The sequence below is a fragment of the Ctenopharyngodon idella genome, chromosome 3 (genome assembly GCF_019924925.1).
Source record: "Ctenopharyngodon idella isolate HZGC_01 chromosome 3, HZGC01, whole genome shotgun sequence".
Classification (NCBI taxonomy): domain Eukaryota; kingdom Metazoa; phylum Chordata; class Actinopteri; order Cypriniformes; family Xenocyprididae; genus Ctenopharyngodon; species Ctenopharyngodon idella.
The window spans coordinates 5,866,565-5,885,696 of NC_067222.1; the positions used below are offsets into that span (position 1 = coordinate 5,866,565).

Genomic DNA, 19,132 nt, shown 5'->3' on the forward strand with positions numbered 1-19,132 from the left:
AACATAATTTTCAAATCTATTCAAAAGAATGTTGTGGTCGATAATGTCAAATGCAACACTAAGATCCAGTAACACTAATAGAGAAATACAGTCACTATCCAATGATAAGAGGAAATCATTTGTAACTCTAATGAGAGCAGTCTCAGTACTATGGTACGGTATAAATCCTGACTGGGAATCCTCACAGATACCATTTCTTTCTAAAAAAGGAACATAGTTGTGAGGATACTGCCTTTTCTAGTAACTTTGACAAAAAAGGTAGATTCGAGATTGGCCTGTAATTGATTTATTCTGTATGATCTAAGTTGCATTTTTTTAACAAGAGGTTTAATAATAGCCAGCTTAATGACAAAGATGAAGTAATGATATTAAGAAGAGGATCTATGACCTCTGGAAGCATCTCTTTCAGTAGCTAAGTTGGTATAGGGTTTCACATACATGTTGTTGATTTAGATGGTTTAGATGCAACAGCTGATGAATCAGTTGGTGGTCTTGTCCTGCCAGGTGATGCGACAGAGGCAATGCATATTTAAGAGGGAAGCTGTTCCTGTGTTGGTGTGTTGACACGTTCCAGTGGAGGTCGAGGTTACTGAGTGTGTGCACGGTGAAGTGCAGCGGCTGTTCCCCTGGGCGCTTCAACATTTAAAGAGCAATTTCCCTAATAAAAGTAAACGTGTGACATTGCATCTTTTTAAAGATGTGATTCCACCTGTGTGTCTCTGGATGGGGTCGTTTCCTGGCACCATCTGACAGCCACACCATTTCTTTGAGCCATAAGCACGCTGAGGTCATACACCCACTCCAGGAAGATGATCATTTAGATCAAGACTGAGATATATATACATATATCTGCTATTCCCAGACCTGGTCTTTCTGCACAGCAGAGAGCCACTTCATTTAGTACACAGGGTGATCAGAAGAACTCGATGTTGCAACAGAAACTATTGACTCTCTCTTTTCCAGGACTTTAGACACAGTTGCTCCTTTGCACTTAAAAAAGATTGAAGAAAATAATCCAACACCGTGGTACAACGAGCTCACTCGGGCCCTTAAGAGAGCAGCCATAAAAATGGAGCGCAGCTGGAAGAAAACAAATCTAGAGGTTTTTCGCATTTCGTGGAGACAGAACATGATTGTGTACAGAAAGGCCTTAAAAACCAGTAACTCCTCACTGCAGAAAACGAGATACAGGGTTCGGAGATGGGTAGGTTTAGGAATACGTAAAGTAGGAGGAGTTGGATCCAGATTCAGGGCATGGAGATGGGTAGATATAGCGATATGTAAAGTGGGAGGATTTGGATCTGGATCCAACCTCGCCTTCTGGATCTCATGTTCTGCAGTAAGGACCATCTCTTAAAAACTGCTGGATTTGATTATTTTTCAATCCTCCTAGAAGATAACAAACACAACCCTAGGTATTTATTTGATACAATTCGTATGTCGAAGTGGAGTAAAAGACAACAGTTCCCTTCATGTCATCGTGGAAGGACTTGGTGATGTCGAGGAGTGCTGGTGGACATCCTTTCTTGGCTAAGATCTTGAAGAGATCTCATCTCTGCTAACAAGATTGAAGGCCTTGGTAAAATCAATTAAAGCCGCATAAAGGGAATGCCGCTGCTCCCTGCACTTTTCCTGTAACTGTCGGAGTGAAAAGATAATGGATCTGTTGACTCTGGACCCACACTGTGACTTCAGATAAATTATCTCAGCAAGAACCTGAAGGCGCTTCAGGTCAACTTGAGCAAACAGATTCAATAGTTCATGCCACAAGTTATTACAATCTCTTCTGTCACCCTTGTTCTTATAGAGTGTGACAATGTTTGCATCCCTTACATCCTGCGCCTTCTCTCCAAAAGAGGGAAAGGATTTCATGCAGCTTACTAAGCACTGTTTCCTTACAGCACTTCCTTGCCGAGTGCCTTATCAGGGGCAAGGGCATCCAGTGCTGCATTTAATTCCTTTAGGTTGGGTTCCCCTATCCATCTCATCCACAGGCAAGCGCTCAATGGCATCCAGGGCTTCCTTGGAGACAATGTTTTCCCTGGCATCGCTCCATCTGTTTATCCCAGTCTTGTATTTTATTCCCTATGATGGATGTCAGGTGTGTAGTCTTCTTTTGTGTAGGCCCCTGCTTGATGCCATCCATCATACATTGGCATCAGAACGTTAATTTCTGGTTCCTAAAACATCCCCAGAACAGACATCCTAACATTCCCTGTTGGTTGGCATATCTTTAGGTTTCTCCTAACCTACCCAGTGTGTTCACTAAACATTTCCAGTACGTTCTCAGCATTCTATATAGTATAAGCAGCATGGAAGACGGATGAATGGATGTCAATAATCAGTACTACAAACCATGCCTTGTTTTGAACTATTGTTTAATCAATTGATATAATCGGAGCACATAAACCATAATAGATGATTAAACAAGTAATCAGATACATAATAATACGTAAGGTTTTGTAACTTTTATCACTGTACCACAATTAACAAGATTTTACGTTTCTTAAGCAAACCTCATTCATGAAACACAAGCTTTTTTTTTTTTTTTTTTTTGTCTAAATCATTTATACTGAATGATTTTTGGATTCATGAAAAGTTTGTATTTTTTAAATGTTAGTTGGTACAAAAGAAATTTACAGCCGCTCCTTACCATGTGTAAACATTTGAAGCTGATAATTTCAAACTTTTCAACTTTGGGTAATTGCAGCTCTTGTCAATGTCACTTTTTACCCAGCTGTCCAATCACAGTGGAGAAGGGGCGGGACAAATACCACACTGACCAACGATCCTCCTTGTACAACGACTGAACCACAAAGGAAAAGGTAATATTGTTGGTTACTACATTTTTATTTTCAGTAATATTCTTCAAAATTAAACACTAGTAACATGTCTGCCATGGATATTGCGAATCATAGCAACCAAAATGTCTCAGCTGGTAAAACACTGTGCCTTCAAAGCACTCTTAAGTGCCCCCAGCTGGCCGTTTTTAGAAGAGCACTTGGCATTTTTTCAGCTGGCTAAAACGCTTTGGTGGACACATGTTAAAGGTGCCCTAGAATCAAAAATTGAATTTACCTTGGCATAGTTGAATAACAAGAGTTCAGTACATGGAAAAGACATACATTGAGTTTCAAACTCCATTGCTTCCTCCTTCTTATGTAAATCTTATTTGTTTAAAAGACCTCCGGAAAACAGGCGAATCTCAACATAACACCGACTGTTACGTAACAGTCGGGATCATTAATATGTACGACCCCAATATTTGCATATGCCAGCCCATGTTCAAGGCATTAGACAAGGGCAGCCAGTATTAACGTCTGGATCTGTGCACAGCAGAATCATCAGACTAGGTAAGCAAGCAAGGACAACAGCGAAAAATGGCAGATGGAGCAATAATAACTGACATGATCCATGATAACATGATATTTGTAGTGATATTTGTGAATTGTCTTTCTAAATGTTTCGTTAGCATGTTGCTAATGTACTGTTAAATGTGGTTAAAGTTACCATCGTTTCTTACTGTATTCACGGAGACAAGAGAGCCGTCACTATTTTCATTTTTAAACACTTGCAGTCTGTATAATTCATAAACACAACTTCATTCTTTATAAATCTCTCCAACAGTGTGTAATGTTAGCTTTAGCCACGGAGCACTATCAAACTCATTCAGAATCAAATGTAAACATCCAAATAAATACTATACTCACATTATCCGACGCATGCATGCAGTATGCATGACGAACATCTTGTAAAGATCCATTTCAGGGTTAAATTAGCTGTGTGAACTTTGTAAATGCACTGTATTATAGTCGAGAGCTCGTGGGGCAGGGAGCGCGCGATTTAAAGGGGCCGCGCAGCCTGAATCGGTGCATAGTTAATGATGCCCCAAAATAGGCAGTTAAAAAAATTAATAAAAAAAAATCTATGGGGTATTTTGAGCTGAAACTTCAGAGACACATTCAGGGGACACCTTAGACTTATATTACATCTTGTAAAAAAACGTTCTAGGGCACCTTTAATTGAATATTTTTGTTAGGCATATGGCCTTTTAGTCTCTTTTGCATTTATGTAATATACTGGAGCCAAACCTGAGAAGGGAGTCCAGAAGATTCCACTGCATTCCTGGACAAGTAATTAGCGTAGTAATTCATAGATGGGGAATATGCTAATTGTGCATGCATGCCCTATTTACGAATGATTGGAATTCATTACCATACACGCATTTAATTATCAAATCTGATGTTTATGAAGCGTTTGTGAATCTGGAGGGTTTTTTTTTTTTTTTTTACTTATGTACTTTGTGCTATATTTACTAAAGTTCAATGAATGAGGCCAATGACTTCAACACAGGGTTTTGAAAATATGAATTTTATTCACAGACAAAAATGTATAACGATTATGTGACTGGCATAACATTACATTACATTAATTTCTTACTGCTGAATTAGCGGGACAGGTTTCTCTCTTTTGGTCAGTAAACAAAAACTTCTCGGCTTATCTCATGTTCACTTCAATTGGATGTGTCAAATCTGTCTGAAATCACACTACAGTGTGTACTTTCGTATATATTAATTATGAGTAATTATTAAATAAAGAGATCGATGAATGAATGTCAGTCAGTGAAAAAAATTAACATTGTTTTTTTTTTTTTTTTTTTAATGATGCGAGAGAATTTGCCTTCCCTTTCTGTGGAAGGCAAAGGAAAATGTGTTCTGGAGAAGTGTGTGCAGATCAGAGGAAAGAAAAGAAAGATACAACAAACCCACATACTCAATTGTATCCTTTTCAGACTAAGCTTAACCTTAATATTAATACCTAAATAATTTTAGCTATAAAATTGGATTTATCTGAAAATTATAATACGTTTTGATTGATCTATTTGAAAGATGCATTAAACAATTTTCAGACATGTAATTCTGCAAAATAGTTTGTTTATGAAAAATGACACATTTCAGCATTAGAATAATCTCTGTATCTAAAATAAAAATAACCTGCAAGGAACATTCCCTATTAGTCAGTCACATTCGATGTTCTTGCATTTCTGGATGCGGTCGTTTCTTGTCTTCATCTGATGGCCACAATCGCTGTCTCACACGCCTAGGCATAAGCATGCTGAGATGCCATTAGTGGATGCTTCATGTTCTGATCATGAGAACATGACCATGTCGGCACTCTGGTCATGACTTACATTTTTCGTAAAGGCTTGAGTCCCCACTGCTGTTGCTTAGCTGCTGCTTGTGTGTAAATGCACAGCCATGAGTCTGCTTAACACTTTGGGAGACTAAGGATTACAGTGGGAGCTCTTCCACCGGGTAAACCCCCACCGACCTCCCGCTCCTTGAGCATATCATGTGTCATCAAACTGCTGGATGACATCGCAGGTTGTCACGGCAACCCAACACGTCATTCGGCGCTCTGGATAAGGATCAGATATCAATAACTGCATCGGAGAGAGGGCTATTGTCCTCTGGAGAGGAAGATGATGCTGAACTTCCCGTTTCTGTGGTGTTTTGCTCATGCTGAATAAGATTCAGAGTTGACAGTCAAGCTTGCCCGGGCCGCTGCACCCATCAGACTAGTTCTGAGAGATTGCAGCTGGCTGAATGTTTGGTTTCTAGACTTAGAGTGCGACATGAAAATTGCCTTGCACTGTCCTCGTGCCTTTCTTAATCGGAGGTGCATGAAGAACTTTAGCAGTATGAAGGGAAATTAGTGCCAAAATCTGATTCAAAAGATTTTCCTCTCTCACTACCCTAGACGGTGGGGTGGTCAGGTTTGTGGGGATTCCCCAGGTAGAGTGTTCAATTGCGGTGCATTTATGCCCTCAAACTGTTGCCACCTGGAGGGGTCATCCACATCTCCTGTCCAGCATCTGTGAGACAGCGGCTCTGGCTGGTAAAGCTTACAGTGACGCTGGACAGGTTGCCTCGGCCCTGCATGCGATGGCCACCCTGTAAGTCCAGGCCAAAGCACTCATAATGCACGAGTAGTTCTGAGCTGGAGTTGATGAAGGAACTGCACACGGCATCTGACCTCGTTCTCCAGGCAATGAAAGTTGGCCTCGTCCAGACGATGTCCACCTTGGTGGTCCAGAAGTGCCATTTCTAGCTAAACCTTTCAGAGCTGCGAGATGTCGACAGAGTGCGCTTTCTCCATGCTCCCATCTTTTAAGATGGCCTCTTTGGTGACACTGTCAAGGACTGTGCCCAGCAGTTCTCAGCAGTCCAGAAGCTGTCGTAAGGCAAGGCAAGTTTATTTATATAGCACATTTAGTTCAGAAGTGGGGATTCTGGAGTTCATGCTTGTTCATGCTTTCATCACCAGCAGGGTGGATTATTGTAATGGACTCCTCACTGGTCTTCCCAAAAAGACCATAAGACAGCTGCAGCTCATACAGAACGCTGCTGCCAGGATTCTGAGCAGAACCAGAAAATATGAACACATCACACCAGTCCTCAGGTCCTTGCACTGGCTTCCAGTTGCATTTAGAATTGATTTTAAAGTATTGTTACTTGTTTATAAATCACTAAATGGCCTAGGACCTCAATACATTGCAGATATGCTCATAGAATATAAACCTAACAGATCACTCAGATCATCAGGATCAAGATACTTAGAAATACAAAGTGTTCACTCAAAGCAAAGAGAGTCTGCTTTTAGCGGTTATGCCAGCCGCAGCTGGAACCAGCTTCCAGAGGAGATCAGATGTGCTCCAACAGTAGTCACATTCAAATCCAGACTCAAAACACATCTGTTTAGCTATGCATTTACTCATTGAGAACTGTGATATGTCAGAACTGATTGCACTTTTGCAATTTTATATGTATCATCCTTTTATTCTTTTAATTCTTTTTCTTGTTTTTACATCATTTTTAATGCATTTTATATCAATCTTTTATGCATCCTCTTTTTATTTCTGACTGTTTTAATGCATTTTAAATCTTGCTGTCTCATTGTAAGAGCTGTGAGAATTAGGAAGTAAGCATTTGTTATCCCTAGATGGAGCTCTGGACGGAGTTAGTCCAGGAAGATTTGTCTGTAAGGGTATTGGGTTAAATGCACAGCTACCTAAAAAAAATTTTTTAAATATTTTTACAGTTATCCCTCTGTGCGAGGAAGATCCGTTTAGATCCGCTCTGACGGACAACAAAGTTGAGTAGAGTTATCCCTGGATGGAGCTCTGGACAATGTTAGTCCATCGAGATAGTGGTATTTTCTGTTTTTATTGTTATTTATTATTCTTATGTATTTGTTTCCTTTTTATGTAAAGCACTTTGAATTACCATTGTGCATGAAATGTGCTATATAAATAAAATTGCCTTGCCTTGACAAGTGGCTCATTCTGGCCCAATCGCTAGTTCAGTTATGCAGACACAGGGACCTGATGCTTAGGCTAACTGGGAAGGTCAACTGGGAAAAGAGCAAATTCTTCCCCATGCAGAGTATCTCTTTTCTCAGTATGGATTTGGACTCGGTCAACATGACGGCACATCTCATAAGTGAGTGCACCCAGTCAGTGCTGAACTGTTTGAATTCGTTCAGGGGCAGGACAGTGGTTCCACTGAAATTATTTCACAGGTTCCTGGGGCATGTGGCATCCACAGCTGTGATCATGCTGCTCGGACTGCTTCATATGAGACCGCTCTAGCACTGGCTACAAGGTCGAGTCCTGAGATGGCATGGCACCAAGGCACACACCAGGTGGTAATCATACTGGTCTGTCACCGAGCTTTCAGCCTGTGATCAGACCTTGCCTTTCTGTGGGCCGAAGTTCTCCTAGAACAAGTGTCCAGGTATGTTGTTGTCACAAAAGATGCCTCCAACACTGGCTGGGGTCCTATATGCAATGGGAATGCAGCCTTGAGCTCCTTGACAGGACTTTGACTACAGTGGCATATGAAGTCTCATATCATGCTTCGAGTTGCACACATGATCTCACAACAGCTCATGCTCCCGGAAGAGTGGAGACTCCAACCCCAGGTGGACCAGCTGAACTGGAGATGCTTCAGAGACGCTAAGGTGGACCTGTTCACCTCTCCGGAGACGTCCCACTGCCAGTTTGTTTTATTCCCTGACTGAGAGGACACTTTGCATGGCTGCACTGGAGCACAGCTTACACAAGTATGCGTTTCCCTCAGTGAGCCTTGCTCACACAGACACTCTGCAAGGTCAAGGAGGATGAGAAGCAGGTCTTGACAGTTGCGCCTTACTGGCCCACCCTGACCTGGTTTTCAGACGTGATGCTTCTCACAACAGCCCCTCCCTGGCGGATTCCCCTGAGGAAGGACCTGCTTTCTCAGGGACAGGGCACCATATGGCACCTGTGTCTAGACCTCTGGAACCTTCACGTGTGGTAACAGGATGCGGAGGAATTAAGTGGCCTACCACCAGCAGTGGTAGACATGATCACTTCAGCTAGAGCACCCACTACTATGTGTGCTTATGCTTCGAACATGTTACCTCCCTACCAGCAGGATGTGGTCTCAGTGTTCCTTTCCTTTTGGAATCGGCACGCTTCTCCAGTGTTATCCAATTAGTTTTGGCTGTATAGTGTGAAAGAAAGGAACAGCATTTGCTGATGGAAAGCATGAAATTACCGTAATAAGCTGTATATTGCATATATTGTCTATTGTCAGGAGCAATTTGAATTATTTTGATAGTGCAAACTGTTGAAGAGTTACAATAACAGCTTGGTTGGATGTCGGTGGCGACACACCCGGTTTAAAATGGTTAATGTTAAATACAAGCAGTTCCGTTGTTACAACCTATCCCACTACTGGAGGTAATTTGATGAAATTACATCCACACTATCCAATTTTTGCATGAACTGCATTGAAGAACAAAGGAGCTCCTCTTTAATAAATGCATTTTTTTCTTTCTTTTTTTTTTAATTAATCGCTTGTAGTTTAATGATCCAAAGGATTTAATGCAGGGTTTAATGATCTGACGAAATCCATAGTTTGATATGGTGAGAGTATGGAGGAGAAAAACAGCTTAATTTTATTCAGAGGCCAAAACTGAACAAAAATTGCAGTTTGCTGCAGTTGTTATTTATATGACCAAAAATGTAAATCAATGAGATCTTTACATCTTTTACACTTAACAGTACAGCAGAATACTTACATAAAATGCATATAAATATAATTTGTCACTCTATATCTCCTAATAATATGTCTTGGTAAGAAAATATGCTTAGTTTTATGATGAAAGCTCTATAATTTTATTTTTATTTTGGGGGCCTGGGGGGCAAAACAGAATGCAATGCAATAGGCATACAATGATGATTTAGAGATGAACAAATAAATGTTCCTCAAAGCCTGTTGCATCATACAAAACTGATTGATAAAATATACAAAACTTTCTAAAGGGGGATCATATGCCCCCAGACCCCCTAGAGTACCTGACAACCATGCCCCCATAGTTTCACAAAATCCTGTGGGGAAACACTGCAATATAACATTTTATAATTTTGTTTGTTTGTTTTATTTGGTGTTACATATGAAATAAAATGTTGAAATTATATTTTAAGTTATTATTGGTGTTCTCCTTTTAAAAATTACAGAGCCCAGTGGTTCTTGAGCTCAGAAAAGTAATAAAAATTTTAGACGAATATTGAAATGCTGCAAATATTGCTGCAAATTTTGAGAAAAGCCGCCGTAAAATCAGTCATTTAGGCCGCAGAAATCAGAAAATAAGTCCAGCGAAATCCTGGAGGGTCTGGCTACTACTACTACTTCTTTTTCATGTGTATTCAACGTAGTGACGATGCAAGCTGTTAACGAAAGCAAAGAACAACAACATAGTGACCAAACGTGCTCTGTAATTCAGTTTGTCCATTGAGGGCTACTGTAGAAACATGCTGACACAAAATGGCGACTTAACGGGGCTTAATGTTGCGGGGCGGTGCCGCGGTGAGGTTTTAAACATCCCAATATTAAACAGCCCAAACAAACAACACTAACTTACAGATAAACATACAAATGAATGAGGACAGACTTATAGGTGAACACTCAAACTCCCTAAAATATCTAACCTCTAAAATGGGCCAGTGAGAGCGAGGGCTATAAACAGTCCAGCCAGGGCTAATAAGCCTCCGACTGTGAACTTCAGGGCCACAATCAAATGGCGTAAACTGATATTTATTATTATTTCACATAGAACACACGTGGTGAATCGAATTGTGATCACGTGGCTACTTTAAACAGCTTTAAGGCTTTTAGCCCAAAAATGCACATTTAGAAAGATCTAGATCAATTTTCGTATGTTCACGTCTAATTTCTTTACAGAGAATGATAATATCCATTAATTTGTGCGATCTGAAGAGTTTTGAGCACTCTACTGTCTCAATGCCATCACACTAGTGGGCAGAAATGTTATCAAGATTAGTAAAAATACCCATTTAATTAGCTCCTGTTTTTTATATTTACAACATAAGCCTATTATTTCATAGACAAAACATTCAGTTTTTGCTCTGTGAAAGAAAATAGAACAGGAGAATAAATCTGTTTTACATCGAGCAACGCTGTTTTGTTCCTCAAAGAATCAGCGTATTTGAATGAATCAGATGGCTAAGAAACAGTACCATGAAATGGGATGTTTGCACAACAGCTGGCTCTGTTGGCCCATATGGGAAATTCAAGGGCTCATAAAAATATATATTAGTACAGTAAAAACTGTTCATAATTAGACTTTCGTTAGTCCATTACCACTAGTTTAAAGCTTGCATGTTTCGCTTTAACACACCTTTAACACTTTTTAATTACGCACCCATTCATAAATACAGCCACTTGTTCAGTTAAATGAATTATCATTTTTGAATGAATCGGTTGAATAAAGGATTCAACTCAATCATTAAAGGGGACCTGTTATGCCCCATTTTACAAGATGTAAAATAAGTCTCTGATGTCCCCAGAGTGTGTATGTGAAGTTTTAGCTCAAAATACCCCACAGATAATTTTTTATAGAATGTTAAATTTGCCACTTTTAGTGGTTGAGCAAAAACACGCCATTTCAGTTCAAATGAGCTGCTGCGCTCAGCCTAAGAGGGTGGAGCTTCAGGAGCTGATTCTCCGGTGTCAGGAGTCAGTCAGGACGCACTATAATGTCAGAAACTGTGAATATATGCTGCATGGAGATAGAACAGGTATAGTTTAGTTAAATTACGGTTATAACTTTTTCTTGTTTTTGTCCACTATATTACTACAAGCCTGTTATACCATCCGAATGATGGCCAAAACTATACAGATGAGTTTTATGACATTTATTGTACTTCACACAAAAGATGAAGCGTCCGTTTTCACTCTAGAAAATCTCTCTAAGAGCTTAATAAGTGTGCATTAAAATAATATCCATAAACTCTCTCTCTTCCCCTTGAATTATCATCAACATACACAGCGAAGTACACAGAAACACTCGTTACAACTAACAGTAAACAAATATATAAAGACCTTTTGCCTTTTCGGGTGGTGCTTAATAAACTGGTAAACTGTATATCCGTAAATCAACTCCGATGAACTCTTATAAAGTGCCCTCACCTTCATTACTTCATTACTTCATTCCAGTATCACTCTGGAGACTGTAAGCTGGATCACAAACAGTTTTTACTTGTATATGCATATTTTTAACACAGTCTCTGTTTTGTATTGTCCCTTTATATTGATATTCGTTCACTAAGCAGTCCAGTGTGAAATGATTCGCGCAGACATAAACGAATTTTGGCAGAACTGAGGGAGAAATTTCCTGGAAAACCAAGTTAATCCACCTTGTTTTTAGCAGCTCAGATTTCAGAAATAAAAACAGAGAGAGCTCTGTGGATTAATCCATCCAGCTACAGAACACCTAAAACGCTTGGGAGACGTTCTCGTCAGTGCAGTAATGGCGGACTGTGTACAACTCGCTGTGAACTCGCTCAGGATGGTTCAATGTTAAAACGTCAGTGTCTGTCAACATTCGTGGGCGGGGCCTGTGGCTTTTGTGACGTCACTGCCAGGGATCTGGAAACAGCTTGTTCTGAGACACTGCTTATGATTTATGGGGATTTAAAAAAAAGGAGTGGTTGGATTTTTATAATTATAGGGTGGTTGTGTACACATACTGCCAACACACATTTATGTCCAAACACCATGCAAAAGTGAATTTTGCATAATAGGTCCCCTTTAAGACGGAGACTTGCCGCCACCTAGTGGGGGTTTTAGTTTCATAATTAAAAAGTAGCCTACTATTTCATTTATTTCAATAATTTAATATTTCTACATTAAAATTTTTAAATCTACATTTTACATTTAAAACATTAATCTCTTCACATGGCCCAAATAGTGCTTGACAGCAAAGAAGACTGAAGAGAGTTTTGCCTTTTAGTGCTTGCTTGTGAAGTCCATGTATTTTGGCTCTTGCATCTCTTCTTACTCCTTTGTCCTCCTTCAAAGTTTCGAGTGTAGTCAGTATCACCGGGTACGATGAACAACAGTGCTGAATTGCTTTAGCTCGCACACACCATCTCATTGGACATAAGCCCAAAAGGTTGACAATGACATCTTTATAGCCAAACAATGATTCAAAGAGCTGTTTGCGTTTTGCTGATTCTTTAATAAGAACAGCAACACCCTGGACAAAGTTTAAGCCTTCTGCTATAAGACTTACTTCACGTACAAGATCCAGAGAATGATTGCTACGGTGCACATATAGTGAGTGTGGGCTTACTTCTCTCAGCTGTGCCTAAACACCAGACAGGCGGCCTGACATGTTACTACCACCATCAAAACAGTACCCCTGAAGATGACAGATAGGAATGTTAAGTCTCATAAACAGGTCTTTCACGCACCTGAGCAGTGTCTCCGCAGTAGTGTCAAGGCAGTTATAAAATCCTAAAAAATCACAATGTGACTCCAACGTACTGAAGACCACAAGAAAACTGCTCTGAAGTGCTGATATCTGTTGTACAATCCGCTATCAGTCCGAAGAAATCACAGTCTGAGGCACAAGATATAATTTTTCTTTGAATAGCATGCACAAACTGGGAAATAATCTCATTCTGGACTGTGTCGCTCATCCAGTTGTCTCTTCTCATCACCCACTTTCTTTCCTTCTGCAGATTGTAGGTCCGTTCCATCATTAAAGGAACACTTGAAAATAGGCTCTTTTTCCAACTCCCCTAGAGTTCAACAGTTTAGTTTAGTTTAGTTTTACCATTTTCGAATCCATTCAGCCGATCTCCGGGTCTGGCGGTACCACTTTTAGCATAGCTTAGCATAGTTAATTGAATCTGATTAGACCGTTAGCATCTCGCTCAAAAATGACCAAAGAGTTTCGATATGTTTTCCTATTTAAAACTTGACTCTTCTGTAGTTACATCGTGTACTAAGACCGATGGAAAATGAAAAGTTGTGATTTTCTAGGCCGATATGGCTAGACAAACATTAATATCATTGTGCCTGCTGCACCCATGGTATGGCAGCAAAGTTCCTTGATTATTACACCAGAATGAGAGTATAGTTCCTAGCCATATCGACCTAGAAAATCGCAACTTTTCATTTTTCGTCAGAATGCAAAAAAGATGGTCTTCATTGTTTTAGAATATACCGTCACCAAATATGCCCTTTGAAGCTAATGCAGATGTTTTTGGTTAGCCATTAAATTAACAGACTGGACTGATGAAACCTGCAATGATTAGTCTAATAATTAAAGCATGAATTTAATGTAAACAATAGATCTATATATTATTCACATATGCAGTTCATAGGGAGCATAATGTATTAGCTCTACAGTTACAGCATATAACATAAACCTATAACATTTTTATCTCACAATTATGACTTTTCTTGCAATTGTGAGTTTATGTCTCCCAATTAGGACATTAGAACTCGCAACTGCAAGTTTATACCATACAGTTCTAAGGAACTGTTTTTTTCCCCCTCAGAATTGTGAGATTTAAACGTTGAATTGCAAGAAGAAAAAAAAAGTCAGCAGTGTGAGATATAAACTCAATATGACCTTTTTTATTCTTTTATTCCATGGCTAGACTGGTACTGCAGAACTGTCATTTTCTGCCAACAGGTATGCACCACCCACAAAACGAGACTGTCCTCCAAAAAAAAAAACGACCCTATAGGTCGTTTTTCAAGCACCTTATTACAACCTATATTTACGTTTTAAAGTCATGCGCCCTCTAGCTGGCGTAAAAATAAATGAAGTTTTATTTAACTAAATTCGGGAGGCGCACATTCAGGTAAATCAACCTATCAGTGCAAGAGGAAGCCGGTATATAAGCCGTCTCTCACCTCTATCCCGTGACAAGTTTCACAGCATTTGGCCCCGCCCAATTGCTGTCATGTCCGAGTTGGCGCTCTTCCCTTCGGATGATGATTCATTCGTCACCGCTGACTCTCCAACTCAACCCACTGTTTAAAGGAATGATCCTTCTCCAAACGTCAACATCATTGAGCCCCCGTCCTCAAATAGGGGACGGCGGCTCACAAGATCTACTCCACGCACGCCAACACGACGAGGACTCCCCTCGCCCCCGCCGGTGAGACAACCACCATCTTCCTCTGCGTCTTCCTCCACTCCGGTCCATCCAAACATCCCTGCCATAGGGAAATGGACTGTTAAAATGCTGAGATAAGCCCTGATGAATTTGGATGTAAACTTCTCACGAAGATTAAATAAATCCGAACTATACAATCTTTATGTCTCTCTACAATCTACTCATCCTTCTCCTACAGCTTCCACTTCATTTGCTCGAGCGAGCAAGGTCCGCTGGGCCCCTACCTCGCGTCCAGCAGCCTCTCCACCTTCCTCCCACACAGGACCGGGTCCTCCCCCTGCGTCACGCTGTCGCAGGCCTTCAGCGAGCATGGGCCGTGCCCCAGAGCCCGTCGCGGACGGGCTCCAAACACTCCCTGCTCAACTCTTCCCAACAGCTCCTCTTATCAACGCATCGCACACTTCAACCACCTGCAATGCAAGCTACACAACTTCTCAAACCCATCCTCTTACCCTTTTCCCTATAAGTATTTTCCAGTGCCAAGCGCTCACCCTAGCGTGAGGATGCCTCCGCTAGCGGCACAAGCGCCAACGTCATTTCTTCCCCTTCCTGTCTTCTCTTTACCTTGTTTTGCTCCTCCACCTGTCCCGGGAGCCGATTTTTGCGTGAGGATGTCTCCGCAAATGGCCGCCGCATTGGTCCCCCTCCCAAATATTTCTCTGCATACTCGATCTCCCTTCTCTCTCTTCTCAGCAACACCACAACCAGCTCCTCCGACCGTTGTCGCCTCAGAACTTCCTCCAGTGGCGAACAATATCAGAGCACAAATCCTCGCATGTGCAGACGTGGATTTAGGCTCTTTATTGTCCTTATTTCCTCCAACAGAGTCCAATCGCCAGGTGGACTGCGGTGATATTTCCGTAACTTTAAAAAAACAATACACAAACTTCCTCACGCATACTGTCTTTGGCGGAATTTTGTATTGCTTTCAGCCGCTATACCGAAATAATATGCTCTGCTTTTCTCCATAGATGGCGCAAGCTGAATGATTATCTCTCCATCATAGCGGAGCTCGCACTGTCCTATGGGGCTACCCATTTCTATACATACCATAAACTCTTTTCTGCTAAATGCACCATTCGTGTTTCACAATGGAATCAGTGTCCTTATTGGGGAGCGCTGGACACCAATCTCCATAACAGAGTTTTCTTCAGATGCCGAAACATCTCATGTGCAATTTGCAGATCCGTTAACCATTCCACCATGACATGCCCTCAAATTAATCCCTCAATTCCTCCCTGCCCAGAACAAAACCCAATCAAATCCACCAGTTATGTTCCGCGACCCGCTAGGGAGGATCACGCTTTCACAAGAGTCACAACGTAGCAGCAAACAGGCAAATATGTAATAACTTAAACGAAGGGAAATGCCCAAGACAACGCTGCCGCTATCTTCATATCTGCAACTACTGTGGCGGCGTCCACGCCCGCACTGTATGTCCGGTATTGAAATCTGTAAATAAAAGTGCAAAAAACTATCTTTCGACTCCTGTGAATATTTCTCACCTAGCTGATGAATTATCTCATCACCCTGGTGTTAACTTTACAAATTACCTGTTGTCTGGTCGAAAGCATGGTTTTAAACCTAGGATAGAATGTCAGCCTACTCAGAATATCATCTGCAATAATCTTCAGTCTGCTCTAGCAGAGCCTGAAGTAGTAGACGAACTAATCAAAAAGGAAATCGAATCAGGTTTTATGATCGGTCCATTCGAAATGCCCCCGTTCGAGCATTTTCGTATCAGCCCCATTGGTGTTGCTACCAGGAAATTTTCAGGGAAAAAAACGCATGATAATCGATCTCTCAGCGCCTCACAACTCCCCGTTTCCAAACATCAATAGTCTTATCCCACTCAAGGAATTTTCTCTTCATTATCACAATATTGAACAAGCAATAACAATGATTAAAATGGTTGGCAGCGGCGCATGGTTGGCAAAAGTAGACATCACATCAGCTTTCAAAATAATGCCAGTTCACCCGGATTCAGGGCATTTATTTGGCGTTCGACTGCGCAATAAATTTTACATTGCCGTGTGTTTAACCTTCGGTTGCAAAAGCAGCCCCAAAATTTTTGACACACTATCTGAAGCCATATGTTGAATTCTATCCAATAATTATGCAATTCCTTATCTCCTTCATTTGCTTGATGATTTCTTAATCATCTCACCTCATGACGCCATCCCTGCAGCGCATCTCCTCATGGTGCAAAATGTTTTCTCAGAGCTAGGGATTCCTATAGCTCAGGAGAAAACAATGGGTCCAACCACATCCATCGAGTTTCTGGGCATCAATTTAGACTCCGTAAAATTCCAGGCTTCACTGCCTAAGGAAAAATTGATAGAATCATTTTGATCGCGTCCAATCTTCTAGACTGCACAAACTGTTCCAAACGCGAACTTCTCTCGCTGCTTGGCCACCTAAACTTTGCTATGCGCATAATTCCACAAGGTCGCGCATCGCGCATCTCCTCGCCCTCGTGTCTTCAGTTCACGCGATGGAAGACCAAATTCTGTTATCCTACGCGCGCAAAAACGAGTTAAGTTTATGGATAACTTTCCTTAACCAGTGGAATGGATTAACTTTTTTCTATGACAACTGCATCTCTCTGCCCCTTGACATTAACCTGTTCACTGATGCAGCCCCCCCAGTCGGTTTTGGGCGATTTTACCAAGGACACTGGTTCGGGTCTCCCTGGCCCCCCCAGCTTCTAGACACACCTCAGTCCTCAGCCTCCTCGGCCCTTTTCGAGCTCTATCCGATCGTCGATGCAGCTTCCCTATGGGGGAAGGAGTGGTCATCTAAAAGCATCCTGGTTCATTGGGACAATGAAGCCACTGTACACTGCATTAACAAAGGCCGTTCTCGCTCCCCTGCGTTAATGCTATTCATCAGACGCCTCATTTGGATTTCTGCCTGTGATCAGTTTATTATAACTGCTAAACACATTCCAGGCTCCAAAAATCAAATCGCTGACTCTCTTTCCCGTTTCTTTTTTCAGAAATTCAGGACGCTGGCACCAGAAGCGGATTTACTTCCAACCCCAGTCCCTCATTATTCTCAGCTGATCTTCCCATAAATCACCCGTTAAAATCCCTTCTAGACACTTCTTTTAATACCATCCTCCAAGCAGTTTCACCTAGAATCCTCCAAACGTATTACACAGCATGGAAATCTTTCAAAACTTTTCACCTCTCTCACAACCTGCCGTTTCCCGATTTTTCTCTTCTATCCATTACGTCATTCATATTTCACCTTAACCCTTTGACGTGTACGATCACACCGGTGTGATCAGTCTTGGCTGGCACCAGGAGCGTACGATCACACCGGTGTGATTAGAACGTTCAGCGCCTCACGTGATGAACTGCCAAATTCAAATGTGCTTGCGCGCTTTGGCTGGCGCTAAACCAGAGACAGACGCGCGTGGTGCTTTCATATATCACATATATGCAGTGTTTTGAACCAAATAATGTTTATTTTAGGTTTCAGACATTTAAATACACATGAGTGCTAACAAAACAATATATTTAGAGTTTGTATAATACACAATGATGTCTATAAAAGCGGAAATAACAACTCTTTCCATTATAATTAGACGACACGTTTTATTCATATCAGATACACATTGTGAAAGTAACTTTAAAGTTTACTCTATTCTTCCCCAGTTCACCGACTCACTTACTTTCATGTATTTTGGGAGAAGTGGATGAATTCACGTGTTGTAAATCCAACAGATCCGATTCTCTGTGCAGCGCAAACAACATGGCGGCGCCCATCGCGCATATGGCTCAACTTCGTTATAAAGGTGTTTAAACAGCAAAACACATCCACTTGCACATATTTGACAATTGGAATATCAGATATTTCATCCTATAGCTAACAAATTTGTAAATATTTTGAATAAAAAAGGAAAAATTAAATAAAAGCAGATCATCAGTCATACAGCACTGTGGTGTGTAATGTGACAAGCAATGACGTGTCACCATGGAAACAATAAAGTGATACGTTCTAAATTGCCTTAAAAAAACTCACACTAGGGGCTCAGCCAGAATATTTCAAACTTACGTGCGAAAGGGTTAACAGTGTATAAGGCCTCCAAGCCAGGTCCATAAAAGGCTATCTAAGCTGCATTCAGTTTTTCCATAAATTAGCTTATGGTAAGCCCGCATCCGCCATAAATAACTCTCAAACTTCCCTTCTCATCAAAGGAGTTCAAAGAACCCATCCCACCCGCCCAGATACCAGACAGCCTATTACTATCGACATACTCACCAAATGTATTTCCACATTTCGTCTCGGCTACCATTCCATCAACACCGCCCGCACACTAGAAGCAATGTTCATCCTGGCTTTCTTCGGTGCGCCGAATTAACAGTCACGTCTAACTTCGACACTAATATCCACCCTTCAATTTCATATTTACAGGTTGTAGATAACAAAACTATATCTTTTTTCATTAAACAAAGTAAAACTGATCGAAAGGGTCACTTCATTTACATTTTCAATCTGCCAACTCCCATTCAGCCGTACCATTCTCTCATAAATTACCTGCAGTACAGACGTTCCTTAATCAAATCCTCATTCGATCCA

The 19,132-nt window shown here is 41.1% G+C and overlaps 1 protein-coding gene across 3 annotated transcripts in view; it reads left to right on the forward strand.

Annotated features, from left to right (window-relative positions):
• Positions 1-19,132, forward strand: part of LOC127508640 (interferon-induced very large GTPase 1-like) — a 97,705-nt gene that overhangs the window by 70,561 nt on the left and 8,012 nt on the right. For 2 of the 3 annotated variants that reach the window (XM_051886768.1, XM_051886769.1), the window contains one exon: positions 2,738-2,825. The exons of the other annotated variant lie outside the window; for it this stretch is intronic. The gene's annotated coding sequence lies outside the window, so the exon portion shown is untranslated. The remainder of the gene's footprint in view (positions 1-2,737; positions 2,826-19,132) is intronic. 3 annotated transcript variants of the gene reach the window in all.